Source organism: Crocodylus siamensis, chromosome 3, assembly GCF_052110815.1.
Source record: "Crocodylus siamensis isolate JL-2025a chromosome 3, ASM5211081v1, whole genome shotgun sequence".
Classification (NCBI taxonomy): domain Eukaryota; kingdom Metazoa; phylum Chordata; order Crocodylia; family Crocodylidae; genus Crocodylus; species Crocodylus siamensis.
The window spans coordinates 4,612,516-4,627,593 of NC_143397.1; positions in this window are offsets into that span (position 1 = coordinate 4,612,516).

Consider the following 15,078-nt stretch of genomic DNA (forward strand, 5'->3'; position numbering starts at 1 on the left):
CACTTTGCTCTTGTTTCTGTAGCTCGGCAATTCCCAAGCGGGGTGCCGCAGCATCCAGGGATGCTGCCAGAGCCTTTGAAGGGTGTAAGTTCAGCTGTCGTGCAAAATGGGGAGAAGTCGCAGCCTGCGGCATTGGGGGAGGTTTGACTTGACCTGAAATTTGGTTTGGATCTGCACTTTGGACACAATATGAAGACCCCCAAGGGTTTGGGTTTTTTTCTGGCACCCCTGATGGGGAGAAGAAGAGCAAAGAGGTTAGATCCGGACCGCAAACCTTGCATTTGAAAGCTTCCCTAACTTTATCTCAAGCATGCTGTCAGTCCCATAAAACATATCCCCTCCAAAGACCCTCGCCCCTGGTAACTTCCAGGACATCTGCCCAAGCGTGTGCACACACATGTACATAGTTCACCGATCCCAAGCTCCTAACGTGCCTTCAAGAGTGGTGCAGATGTGACACCTTCATTGCTTTCCCTGTGTGCGTTAAATGGATATGTTGGACCATTTTCAGCTTCAGAAACTGGGGATGCAATGCTGATGTGAGTTGGTTCCAGGCACGTGGGGCTCACTTCTGCGACCCCTGGCTGCCACCGTCATGGCGTGTCCCACATTTGACCAAAATCAAGCTAGCTGACTACATCCTGGAGCTAAACTGATTCCCTGTGGAGGGCCCAGGGGACCAAAGTCCTTTTTAACCAAGTTCCTGAAGGGCTGCCCACATGGACTGGGCAACTCTGCTCAGTTGGACCTTGCTGCGCGGAGGGGCGAGCGCTGCTCCCCAGGCTCCCAGGAGCAGGAGCAGGACCAGGGGGATGTCCCTGGGGCTGGAGCCAGTGCACGTGCTACACGCAATGTGTGGGGCCAGTCTGAGGTGAGTGGGGCTGGTCCAGGGCTTGCAATGCCTGTGGTGCCCATAACGGACTAGCTTCGAATGCTGGATCTGGGGCTAGTCTGGATCAGGCCTACAGAGTGGCTGCATGTGCTAGATCCAGTGTGCAGGGCTGGTTAGGCGCTGCATGCAGTTTGCGCCCCAGACTGGCCCTATGACATGCTGCACGGAGCTGGGCTTGGCATGTGTTGCACGGAGCATATGGAGCTGGTTTGGCACAGACTAGCCAGGGCTGGTCCAGGGTGTGAGCTGCATGTGGTACCCATGCTGGACTGGTCCTGTATGCAGGATCCAGGCCCACAGATTGGTCCCAAATGCCGAATCCAGCACACGCAGCTGAGCCGGTGGGGGTGCTATATGCGGTGCATACGCCCTGGACCTGCCCCATATGCAGCAGCTGGGACCAGTGTGTGCCAGCATGTGCACTGCAAGCAGCATTCAGCGTTGGTCTGGGTTGTGCACCCATGCCAGACTAGCATTGCACGTTGGATTTGGCACATGGAGTTGGTTTGTGGGCCCACGGGCCCAGATGTTTGACATCCCTGCGATAGATAAATGATACACAGAGAAAAACAGGAGGTTTTCAAGCTGGCGGGGGGGAGTTGGGGACTGTGTAGAGCAACTTCACCTTCTCTCCCACCCTCCCTGTCCCTGACCCCGGCTCTTGAGCTGTAACGGTGGCAATTGCATCCTCCTGTCACCCTTCTGCTCCTCTCATGGGGACGACGGCGATGCTCAGCTATGCCCCCATCCTTTCCTCTCTACTCCCATTGGGGTCAAACCCCAGTCTGCGAGCCCAGCCTCTCCTGCTTGGATTCCTGTGACCTTTGCCTTTTCGGCTGACACGCTCCTCTCCTCCTTGCAGTCAGTCCGCTTTGCCTCTCTCTGACGTGCCCGCACCTCCCTTCCCTGTCCCTTTCTGGCTCAGACTGTGGCAAATGCAAGCTTCCTGCCCTCAAACGTTGAATGCATCTCTGCCCAAACCCTGGGAATAACCTTCTGGATCCCTGACTCCTAACCTCCACCATGCTGCTCCTGAGCTCGGGTGTCTTGGATCACCACTTGAGATTTCTATGCACTCCCACAATGCAAATGTTTGATGATAGGATCCTCTGCTGAAATGGTTTCCAGAAGAAAATGTTGATGTGACAAATTTTTTTTTTTTTTTTGGCCCAAAAGAACCCCCAAAGCAACCAATTTCCATTGGGAGCATCAAACCCAATAGGTTGTTCCAGAATGGCTTGATCTAAATTCAAAGCTACGTTGTGAGGACTGGCAGTCTTGCATTCACACAGAGGTTTGGACCCATTGACCATAGAGGTCTCTGCAAGCCCTCCGATTCACTTGGATTTGAACCATTAAACTTTGCATTTGAGCAGGGACAATCCTTCATGCGATCTGTAGGCTAGGTACCTCTTACGAGCCTGGGTTTTTGCCTGACCTGAACGCCATGGTGTGTCGTAGACTCCCCTCGGGTCATGTGCACAAAAAGTTTTGCCGTTGTTGAATTGTTCCGATGTTTTTTGAACTTTCTGTTCCGTGAAAAGTTCTGATATTTTGACTTCTGGGGCTAAAAACAATGGTCAAGTCAAGTCAGTCCCAAGGCAGCACCGACCCTTGGCATTGGAAGTTGTCCCCAGACAGATCATGTCCGGGTCTGCATGGTAGGAGCGGGGTTTCTGTGCTTCCAGAGACGATCCAGTAGACCAAAGTTGCCATCCGTAGTTGGATACGAACCAGCCAACCTTAGCTCTCTCCTCTCAAGCTCGCTCCTCGCATCCCGGGTTTGACTTTACAAGTCCTTTCGTGTCAGCTCACGTTGTAGCAGGAGAAAAGGAGAATTACGGGGCACAGGCAGACTTCCAAGGAGCGCTCGCGCCTTCTCAGAAAAGGGCTGGCATCTTTCCATGGGCCTTCATTATATTTTATAGCCAAACCAGAGTATTTAACGGCATAATTTAGTAAGTGTCGGTACTCTGTAGCAAGGTTTGGAGGAACCGTCTTACTCAGCCTCTGCCGGCATGTGCTGATTCAAGTAACATGAAGAGAGGAAACTGTAATGCTTTCTGGAAATGGGATGGGAGAGAGAAATGCCCTCATTTGCTACCAGCATAAATACTCATCTTCCCTTAATTCACAAGCAGAATCCTGAGACTTTTACCCTTCAGAAAGACCTTTTCTTTCAGGACTTCATGTTTTAATTCATTTACCTTTAAACTAGCACCCCCACCCCACAGACACATAATCCATTGGTTTAAATTAGCCCTCCTGCCGCCAGCCCACAGACACACAATCCATTGGTTTATGCTCCATGCAAATATCATAGTTTATTTGTTGCTTTTCTGAGTAAATTACTCGCGGAGATGGGTCTCCTCCAACTTTAAAGTGCCGGAGGCTCATTTATTAATGATTATTATTGAACACATTTCTCAAATTCCGTCACGATTGTGTCTGGGCGCAAGTAGATTTGTTAATTATTTATTTTAATTTATTTAGATTGATAAAAGAAATCACTAAAGACGAGGTGTAGGTGACCTTGACACAGCTTCAAAATACACGGATGGTGCACCGACACCAGTGCAACATTAGGACTGCGTAAAATTATTCCCCACTCTTTATTCTGCACCCTTTATTCCCCCATTTTTCAAATGCTGTTTGGAGGGGAAAGGGTGGGGAAGATGCATGGGAAGCTCTGAAAATCGTTAGGACTGGGCTACTTTAGACGGAGAGGAGAGAGCAAATGCTGAAGTCATTGAGCCCTCACAGAGAAACGTGGTCCAGCTGAGGAGGGTGGTCGTATGCCATCTCTAAAAAGCAAAGTTGGCTCCTTTTCCACCCAGGATTGTCCAGTCTAAGTACTGCTTAGGTCTCGTCTGTGAGATGTGTATTGCTTAGGTCTCGTCTCCAAGTATCGCTAAGTATTGCTTACGTCTCGTCTCAAAGTTTTGCTGAGCATTGCTTGGGTCTCATCTGCGAGATGTGTATTGCTTAGGTCTCATCTCAAATGTGCAGGTTGGTCCCCATAGTATCACCCATTGACTTGTTTCGGGTCTCGTACTGATAGCTCAGGGGGTTGTGACTGCTTCTCTGGAGCCCGTTCTCCATATCATAATGATGAAGTAAGGCTCCACAAGTCATCAGACCCTGCTTCCCCCTGACACGGGAGGGTGAACTTGACTTGATGAGCAACTCACGTGTGTGTGCAAAGCTTCACTGGGCTGGATGGAGTCAGACCTACTCGGCTGTGTTGGCCCTGTTTCCTATGCCGCTAGGAGCTAATGAGGATTTTCCTGTAGGTAGTGTCTTCATTGCATAATTTTGGAGTAGGAAGCACAAGCTTCTCTCTCTGCTGACACCAAGAGACTCTGAACCAGGGTGCGCATGGCAGTAGCATATCTCTTAGCTGGATGCAGCACTTGGTAAGGTATTCTGCAAATGCATTCCTGTCTTTCCCCTTCGCTTGGGCTTTTAAAAGGAACGAAGAGGTGGGCATTGGTCACCACCCTCCCTTCGTGCCTCTGAAAGTCTCCTTGCTACCCTCACCTGAGACAAATCCCTCAACCCAGAAGCGGGGAAGGGGGAAGATCTCATTAGACGAGCCCTGGACCGTGGCCTCCTTTCTACACGGTGGGTTGCGGTGGGTCCCTGTGGGCTCCAGCCGCTGCCGAGAGGCTGAAACTCAGCTGCCGGTAACGAGAAAGAAATTATGGAGACATTAGTGTAATTGCAGTGAGAAGTATCTTCTAGTTCAAGGATGATTGATGCCCACGGCACATGTTGGATGGAGGCACAAGGAGGGTTTCCAGGCGTGTTGGCTCTGACTTTACCTACCCAAGCTCCACAGATATGGGAGGAAACAGCTGGACATGATAAAGCATGGAAGAATGAGGCTTTAATGTGGCTGCTGGGTGGTAGTAAATAAACGGTGCATGCTGGCAGAGCTAGACACGGGGAGGGAGTGGGGGGGAAACTAAGAAAACACACTGTGAAAGCAACCAGAAGAATAGCTGTCATAAATCTCCCCAGCACCTTCAGTCATATAAAGGATGAAAAGTAAGCAGGTTAGAGGGGGCCATAAACTAAGAGGTTATACAAGGCATCTACCACTTCAGCTTGTTCCTTCCCACAGGCATTGTCCATCTGTGTCCTTTCTCTCCGAGAGCGAGCAATAGATCAGAGGGAAGGGGCAAGAGGTCCAAAGGCACGAAACAGAAACTTAGGTTGTTGGGGTTTTTTTTATTATTATTATTATTTGAGAAGGGTTAAAGGAGCTCCAGGTGTTCTCTCTAGAAAAAAAGAGATTAGGAGGCAACATTAATCAAGTTTACGACATACTCAGACGAGTAGATAAAGATGGGGGGAAGGGAGGGAAGCACCCTGAAATGGTTTTCTAATGAATGCATACTTTAGCTGGAGAATTCACAGGGCGTCAACATGGAGAAACACAGGTATAAATGCAAAGCTCGGGGTAGAAGACAAAGCGGGTTCTTTGCAAGGCTCATCCATAATTTAACCATTGGAGAAAAAAAAAATGCAGGGGCTTAAGTCGATCTTCCTGCCTCAAGGAGGCCTCCCTCCTCGGGCAGGAAGATCTTACAAAGTGCGCGGTCAAAGGGGAGTTTGCGGAGGAGGCCGACAGCACGCGATGGATTATCGGTTACAAGGTGTCATCCCGTGGGGTAAAAGCTAGACATGTTGGGAAAGGCATCCTGGGCCCGGGGGGATGTCTGCCTTCAGGATCAGGGACCTTTCTGGAGGCGAGGAATTAGGGGAGCGCAGAGTTGCTTAACTGAAATCAGCTGTAAAACTCTCATTGGCATACGGGGCATGGAGCCAGGCCATCACAGAGCCACAATGTCTCAGAGGAGACATACTAACGGCCAGCCATTGGAAACGCTTTCCGTAAATAGGTGTGCAGCAAGGGTCAAACGAACACTGGGTATCTAAAGTCAAGCTGCTGGCAAAGTCCTGATGCAGGGATGCAGCATCATGGAGGCATCCTGCTTTGCCAGCGTAGGCACATAGTTAGCCTCAGGTTTCTGGGATGCAACCCAGAAGTGAATCCTGCTTTACCCTGCAAGGGCACACGGCTCCCTTTTCGACGGGACGTTGCTTGGATTCCTCAGAAACGGCTCCTTGGTTTTCCAGGGTGTGCCTGGCTCACCCTTCGCTCCCCTGGAGAATTTTTACCTGTGCTAAGATGTGTCTTTGAACGTGTATTAAGATGTGTCCGGCTGCTCTGGATCCTACTTCCCTTTCACTGCCTAAAATGCATGCCTTTTCAGTCTTGACAGCTAGATGCCAATGCAGGCAGCAGCATAAGGATCTGCTTCTATATATGATGAGAGCACGTGCCCAGGATGTGGGCACCTGGGTCCTAGTGCCTCCCATGCTTCCTAGGTCCAGCACAGCCATCATTTAATGATTTGGATGACAGGATCAGGTGTATGCTTAGCAAATTTGCGGATGACACCAAGTTGAGTGGAGTTGCAACCACCCTGGAGAGGAGGACTAAAATCCAGAGTGACCTGAATAGATGGTCCACAGGCCATCAGATGAGATTCAGCCAGGACAAGTGCAAAGTCCTGTATTTGGGATGGAATAATTGCATGTACAAATGCAGACTGGCTGGGTTGCAGTACTGCAGAGAAGGACTGGGGAGGTTACAGCTAAATATGAGCCAACAGCATGCCCTTGTTGCAAAATAAAGCCAACGGTATACTCGGTGTATTCACAGGAGTGTCACCTGCAAATCCAGGGGAGTGGTGCTTTTGCTTTATGCAGCACTGGGGAAGCTGGACCTAGGGTCCTGTGTCCAGAGTTGGACCCCATGGTGCGAAGGATGTGGACAGTTTGGAAAGAGCCCAGCACAAGGCAGCAGAAATGATTAGGGGCCTGGGAGGCAAGACTTGTGACGAAAGGCTGAAAGAATCAGAGTTATTTAGTCTGGAGAAGAGAAGACTGGGGTGCGGAGAGGGGTGGGATAGGGTTCAAAGCTATCTTCAAATGCCTGAGAGGATGGAGATTGGCTTTTCTTTGCAGCCAATAAGGAACAGGACTAGGAGCAACAGCCTCAAGCTGAAGCAGGAGAAATGTCAGCTGGAGATTAGGAGGAACTTTCTGACCATGAGGGTGGTCAAGCAACGTGACCGGCTGCCTAGAGAGGTTATGGACTCTCCATCCCTGGAAATATTCAGGAGCAGGTTGTACAGACCTGTGCTTGGGATGGTTTGGTCAGGGCTGATCCTGCCTTGAGCAGGGGCTGGACTAGATGACCTTGTGAGGTCCCTTCTAACCGGACTTTCCTATGAGGCAGACATACGAGCGGCACATATACACAGGTAAGCGACAGGGGCCAGGGCAATGCTGAGATTAGGGGGCCAGTACACACATCCACAGGAGGCCTCAAATGCCTCTACACAAATGCTCGTAGTATGGGAAACAAGCAGGAGGAACTCACCCTCCTGCTGGCTGACACCAACCTGGACATAGTGGGGATCACCAAAACGTGGTGGGACACATCCTCATCAATTAGCAAAGAATCAGAGGAGGGGCACTCTGAAGTGCTCTGGGTTAGGATACAAGGCAGTCAAGGGGAAAGAGACTTAACAGTGGGGGTCTACTACAGACCCCCCAACCATGGGGAAGAGCTAGACCAGGAATTCTTAAGTCAGCTCACGGAGGTAGTCAGGTCAACAGACGTGGTCATCATGGAGGACCTGAACTTCCCGGACATCTGCTGGGAAGAGCAGTCAGCCAGATCTGACTGCTCACGGAGGTCCCTAGCCCAAATGCAGGACCTCCATCTAACCCAGGAGGTGCACAGCCCCACCGGGGAGAAGCCTTGTTGGACCTGGTGCTGGCTACGGGAGACGACCTGGTGCGGGGGCTGTGGGTGCTTGACCACGTGGGCGACAGTGATCATCGCCTGCTGGGATTCACCATCCAGCGCAAGGTGGCAAAGGCCGGCAGCAAGGCAGCAGCCCTAGATTTCATGAGGGTGGACTTCAATGAGCTAAGGAGAATAGTTGGGGAGGCACTGAGGTCCCAGAGGGGAGGGGAGGAGAGCCAGGTGTCCAAGGAGACTGGTCGCTCCTTGGACGATCCTCCAAGCCCAAAGGGAGGTAATCCCAACACGGATCAAAGGGAGCAGGAGGGCGCACAAGCCCCCATGGCTCACCAAAAGCATCTGGGAATGTCTCCTAGCTAAAAAGGGAGGCGTACCCCTCATGGCAGGGAGGGGCCATCCCCAGGGAGGATTATACTGCGATTGCTTGGGGCTGCAGGGGGGGTCCGGAAGGCCAAAGCGGAGATGGGACTGGGACTAGCTTCCCAGATCAAGGGCAACAAGAAGTTCTTTTTTAAATACATGGGGGCAAAAAGAAGGTACCGGGTAATGTGCGGCCCCTGCAAGACACACTAGGAAATCTGGCCGTCATACTAGACAACAAAGCCAACATATTTAATGATTTCTTTGCCTCCATTTTCCTAAGCAGGACCAGAACAGCCACCCCTCCGCTGGGCCCCCCGAAACCTCAGGGGAGGTGCATCTGGGCCAACGGTCAGGGCGGATCTGGTCAGGGAACGTCTGGAGGGACTGGATGTATTCAAATCAGCGGGTCCGGGTGATCTCCACCCCCGAGCGCTGAGGGAATCGGCTGAGGTCATTGCGGGACCCCAGGCACGGCTGTACGAGCACTCGTGGTGCTCTGGTGTGGTGCCAGAGGACTGGACGAGGCCAACGTGGTTCCCATCTTCAAAAAGGGGAGGAAGGAGGACCCGGGAACTATAGGTCAGTTAGTCTTACCTCGATCCTGGGGAAGCTTTTTGAGAGAGTTATCCTGGCGCATGTCCACGAGGGGCCGGGGGAGAGATCATGCTTAGGGGCAACCAGCATGGGTTCATCAGTGGCAGGTCCTGTCAGACCAACCTGGTGGCCTTCTACGACCAGGTCACCAAATCCTTAGACGCAGGGGTAGCAGTGGACATCGTCTTCCTGGACTTTCGGAGGCCTTCGACACTGTCTCTCACCCCGTTCTCATTAAGAAACTGGGGGGCTGTGGTGTCGACACCCCCACAGTCAGATGTGTCGCCGACTGGCGGGAGGGCCACACCCAGAGAGCAGTGGTGGACGGGGCATGTTCGACCTGGAGGGATGTGGGCAGGGGGGTCCCCCAGGGCTCGGTCCTCGGGCCCGCACTGTTCAACATCTGCATCAGCGATTTGGATGAGCGGGTAAAAAGCACCTGTTCAAATTTGCTGATGACACTAAGATGTGGGGGGATGTGGGCACACTGGAAGGGAGGAATAGGCTGCAGTCGGACCTAGACAGGTTACAGGGATGGGCGGATGAGAACAGCATGGGATTCAACACTGACAAGTGCACGGTGCTGCACCTGGGGAGGAAGAACCGGCACCAGACCTACAGGCTGGGGAACTCCCTTCTCGGCAGGGCAGAGGCAGAAAAGGATCTTGGAGTCATCATTGATGCCAAGATGAACATGGGCAGGCAGTGTGGGGACGCGGTCAGGAAGGCCAACCGCACCTTGTCCTGCATCCACAGATGTATCTCGAGCAGGTCCAGGGAGGTGATCCTCCCCCTCTATGCGGCACTGGTCAGGCCGCAGCGGGAGTACTGCGTCCAGTTCTGGGCACCGCACTTCAGGAGGGATGTGGACAGCATGGAGAGGGTCCAGAGGAGGCCACTCACATGGTCAGGGGCAGCAGGGCAGGCCCTATGAGGAGAGGCGATGGGACCTGAACCTGTTCAGCCTCCACAAGAGAAGGCCGAGGGGGATCTAGTGGCCTGTTATAAACTAGTCAGGGGGACCAGCAGGCACTTGGGGAGTCCCTGTTCCCCCCAAGCACAACCAGGAGTGACCGGGAATAACGGTCACAAGCTGGCAGAGGGTAGATCTAGGCTAGACATCAGGAGGCGCGACTTCACTGTCAGGGCGGCTAGGGTCTGGACCCAGCTTCCAAGAGAAGTGGTGCTGGCTCCTGCCCTGGGGGGCTTTAAGAGGAGGCTGGATGTACACCTTTCTGGGGTCGTTTGACACCAGTAATCCTTCCTGCCGTGGCAGGGGGTCGGACTCGATGATCTGCTCAGGTCCCTTCCGACCCTAGAAACCATGAAACTATGAAACTATGGCTGGAAGCACCGTCCACAGCCTTCCCCTTGAACTTGGTCCACTGGCCAGCCAAGAAAAATCATGAGGCCACAAGGAAGAACAAACACGATGGAGGCCTAACTCTGTAGCCCAAGGTGGAGGCTCTGCCTTGCCCAGAATAGATGGATTCTGCCCCTGGTCCCAAGGCTGATACCCCATTTTACCCCCATTACTCTTGCATCACACACATTGACTTAGGGCAGTCAGGAAGGCCAAGGCAGAGATGGAGATAGGACTAGCTTCCCGGATTAAGGACAATAAGAAGTCCTTCTTCAAATACATAGGGGGTAAAAAGAGGGTCCCGGGTAATGTGGGGCCCCTGCAGGACACGATGGGCAACTTAGTCATCACGCCAGATGATAAAGCTAACATATTTAACGATTTCTTTGCCTCTGTCTTCCTAAGTAGGGACCAGTTCAGCCACCTCCCTGCTGGGCCCCCCTCGGGCCCCGGGAGAGACACGCCTGGGCCAGGGGTTAGCGAGGAGTTAGTTAGGGTACTTCTGGAGAGGCTGGACGTGTTCAAGTCCGCTGGTCCGGACGATCTTCACCCTAGGGTTCTGCAGGAACTGGCCGAGGTCATTGCGGGACCCCTGGCGCGGCTCTATGAGCACTCGTGGGGCTCTGGTGAGGTGCCGGAGGACTGGAAGAGGGCCAGTGTGGTCCCTATCTTCAAAAAGGGAAAAAAAGAGGACCCGGGAAATTACAGGCCAGTTAGTCTGACCTCAATCCCGGGTAAGCTCTTTGAAAAAATTATCCTGGCACACATCCAGGAGGGCCTTGCGGGGGAATGTATGCTCAGGGGCAACCAACATGGGTTCATCAGTGGCAGGTCTTGTCAGACCAACCTGGTGGCCTTTTACGATCAGGTCACCAAATCATTAGACGCAGGGGTTGCTGTGGATGTAGTCTTTCTGGACTTCCGGAAGGCTTTCGACACTGTCTCTCACCCTGTCCTCATCAAAAAGCTGGGAGACTGTGGTGTCGATGCCCACACGGTCAAATGGGTGGCCAACTGGTTGGAGGGCCGCACCCAGAGGGTGGTAGTGGATGGGTTCTTCTCGACCTGGAAGGACGTGGGCAGTGGGGTCCCCCAGGGCTCGGTCCTCGGGCCCGCACTGTTCAACATCTTCATCAGTGACTTGGATGAGGGGGTAGAAAGCACCCTGTTCAAGTTTGCTGATGACACTAAGATGTGGGGGGATGTGGGTGCACTAGAAGGGTGCAATAGGCTACAAGCTGACCTTGACAGGTTGCAACGGTGGGCGGATGAGAATAGGATGGGGTTTAACACAGACAAGTGCAAGGTGTTGCACATGGGGAGGAAGAACCGGCACCACACTTACAGGTTGGGGAACTCCCCTCTTGCCAGCACAGAGACAGAAAAGGATCTTGGAGTTGTCATTGACTCCACAATGAACATGGGCCGGCAGTGTGGGGAGGCAGTCAAGAAGGCCAGTCGTACCCTGTCATGCATCCACAGATGCATCTCGAGCAGGTCCAGGGAGGTGATCCTCCCCCTCTATGCGGCACTGGTCAGGCCGCAGCTGGAGGACTGCGTCCAGTTCTGGGCGCCGCGCTTCAAGAGGGACGTGGACGATATGGAAAGAGTTCAGAGGAGGCCACTCGTATAATCAGGGGTCAGCAGGGCAGGCCTTATGAGGAGAGGCTACGGGACCTGAACCTGTTTAGCCTCCACAAGAGAAGGTTAAGGGGGGACCTTGTGGCCTGCTACAAACTGGTCAGGGGGGATCAGCAGGTATTGGGGGAGTCCCTGTTCCCCCGTGCGCTGCCAGGAGTGACCAGGAATAATGGTCACAAGCTGGCGGAGGGTAGGTTTAGACTAGATATTAGGAGGCGCTACTTCACAGTCAGGGCGGCTAGGGCCTGGAACCAGCTTCCAGGGGAAGTGGTGCAGGCTCCTAGCCTGGGGATTTTTAAAAGGAAGTTAGACGAGCACCTTGCCGGGGTCATCTGACCCCGGTGCTCTTTCCTGCCAAGGCAGGGGGTCGGACTAGATGATCTTCCTAAGTCCCTTCCGACTCTAGCTACTATGAAACTATGAAACTTGCATCTGGAGTCACACCACCATAAGTCGTAGCACTATTTGGGATCATGTTTTGGAGGAGTACCAGAGGGCAGGATCTCATCTTGTGGAGTTGCATCCATGCAGGGGAGGAGGTCTGAAAACAAGGGGATCTCCAGTCCTTGGTGTGCCTGCACCTCCAGATGTCTGGTGAGAGGTGAGATTGGACTTATGCAGCCCCCCCATTTTTTTCCTGGAAAACTTAAGACCTCTAAGTTTCTTCCTACCAGTCTACCAGGCTGGCCTTGCCTCTCTCCAAATGCTTGCACACAGGCATCCCTGCTTCCTAGTGCGCCTGTCCTGCATGAAGATGTGCTGCCATGAGGACTGCCTCTCAAAGGCTTGCCAAGCTACGAAGCCTGGGCACCTAGTCCAGCCCCATGGATAAGGACTTCCAAGCATAATGTAAATGCCATCATGGGTCAGACCAAGGGTTCATCTTGTATCTTCTCTCTGATGGTGGGTCCATCTAGTATCCTGTCTCTAATGGTGGCAGGAGTGGATGCTAGAGGGAGAGCATCAAAACAGATCTATTCCCTATTTAGTACCCTCACTAGCATCCATCATTATTGGGTTAGAGGTGCTGGAGGAAACATCTCCACTTATTCTGTTCAACAGCCATTAATAAATCTATCATCCATGTATCAAACGAGTTTCTTTTTGAACCTGGCTCCGCTCTCAGCCTCGACCACCTCCGGGGGCAATGATTTCCACAAGGTCACTGTGGTAGAGGTTGTAGTCATGTTGGTCTGCCTATTTTGAGGTGGTTTAATAAAAGATATCAGCTTTCCCCAAAGAACCTTGTCTGACAAGGTAACTACGCGTTGCATTAAAAAAAGGACTTTTTCTTGTTAGTGTTAAACACTTTCACCTGCTCTGGTCAGTGGGTGACCACTACTTCTAGTAACCTGGGACTTGGTGAACAACAGGTTGCGGGTCACTTGGTCCACACCCTTCATCATTTTATAGACCGCTATTGTATCCCAATTTGGCCTTTTTCTCTCCAAACAAGCAGGTGGATCGCCCCATAAAGAAGCCTGTACTTGGCCCCAAGGCAGTGCATGGGGTTTTTCTGCGTGTCTGTAATGTGCAATGTGCTAGCACCACCTGAACACGGAGTCAGCGTCCTCTTGCCTGTACTCTTCCAGTCCTCAGCCCTCTGCGATGCCCAGTTAGGCGCTCCTAACCCATGGCCTGGGACTTAGGTTGTCATCCTGTGATGTGGGAGGTCAGTTTGGGGGAGGTGGGCATAGCATTTGGGCGCTGCTAGATCTCCCCATGTCCCATAGAAAGGCTCTAACTTCTTGGTGACTGGAGGAAAAGGACTGGGTGGACACTGCCCCATGATTGCTGGGGGTGGTATATTGTTGCCTACAGTTTGGGGTGGTTAATGCTGCATGTCCTGTGCTCCCAGGTGGAGCTGAATTGCAACAGGACATCAGTAGACTTCGGTGCCTCTGGCTTGGTTGCCTCTGAGTAGCAGGGACAGCCTTGACACATAGGGTGCCACATGGTCACAACAGGTTTTTCAGCCACATGCTCAAAGTGACATAGGATCTGCTGTCAGGGGTCGCAGGTGCCTGAAAGCGGTGTTAAGTGTCACTTGGGCATCGGCCCCTCATTTACACGTGTGATTACCATGTAAACTGGGGAACTGCGCAGAGGGGAGCGGTGGTCATCGCCACGTCGGGTTTGGGGTACCCGTTTTGCATGCGTACTTATCGGTTCCATTTTCATGCTTATTGTGTGTGCACAGCAATCACGCTGCAGTTTAGTCATGCAGCTGCAAGCCTGATGTTCTTGCCATCTTTATTCAGAAGCATTTCCCATCCAGCCACTACCACGAGCTGTTCTTTTACTCTGCTTTTGCTCGATTGACCATGAATCTTAATTTCATCTTTCTTGCAAAGGAAGTCCATAATGGCGAAACATGCTTGAAAGCCTCAGAGTCTGTTTTTTATGAATCTATGGTCTTTTATTTGGCCATGAAATGGGCATGGGAGAGATCAGGTACGGTTGTATTTTATAGCCCCATGGTCAGATTGGTATGGACTGCGTCAGGTTTTTCCTTGCTTAGTAGTGGGAGGCATGGACCTCTACTTGGGATCTCTTGAAATTAGCAAAGACCTTAGTTTTTGTGGTTCCCTGCCTTACCTGTGTCAGGTTTGAGTAATCATAGAAAATGGGGGTTGGAAGGGACCTCGGGAGGTCATCTAATCCAAAGCAGGACCCTCCTCACCTAGATCATCCCAGCCGAGGCTTTGTCAAGCTGGGCCTTAAGCACCGCCAAGGATGGAGACTCCACCACCTCTCTGGGTAACCTCTTCCAGTGCTTCACCACCCTCCTCGTGGGAGAGTTTTTCCTAATATCCAACCTCACCTTCCTTTGCTGCAACTTGAGCCCATTGCTCCTTGCTCTGCCATCTGCCCCCAGGGAGAACAGTCCAGCTCCATCTCTTGTGAAGTCTTGTGTTGTGTCAGGGTTGCTGGTAGTTTTACAAAGAGTTTAGATTATGGATTTGTATTGGATAGTTTGGACTGGGATGATCCTGCCTCAGGCAAAGGTTGGACTAGATGTGACCTCTGAAGGTCCCTTCTAGCCGCACTTCTCTTTGATTTTATGAGTCTGAAAGGTAACCCGGCTTGGATAGGTGATGCAAAGCCCTGACTCTCCAAGTCCGTAGGCTTTTATTTATGAATGGCATTGCTCAGCTCACAGCTGGACTTTCCCAAGGCCTCAACATCCAGCAGTTTCCCTGATGCCATGCCCAGTACAAGCAATTTTGACCTGGTGGGGGTGGGGGTGGGCAGCAGCAATGGGAAAGCAGACACAATGGTGCGCAGCAGGGAGTTATATTGGAGATGGGTTTGGCTTATACTCATCATCTTCCCTCAACAAATAGAGTTACAGGTGCCCAAGCTTTCAGCCGTGAA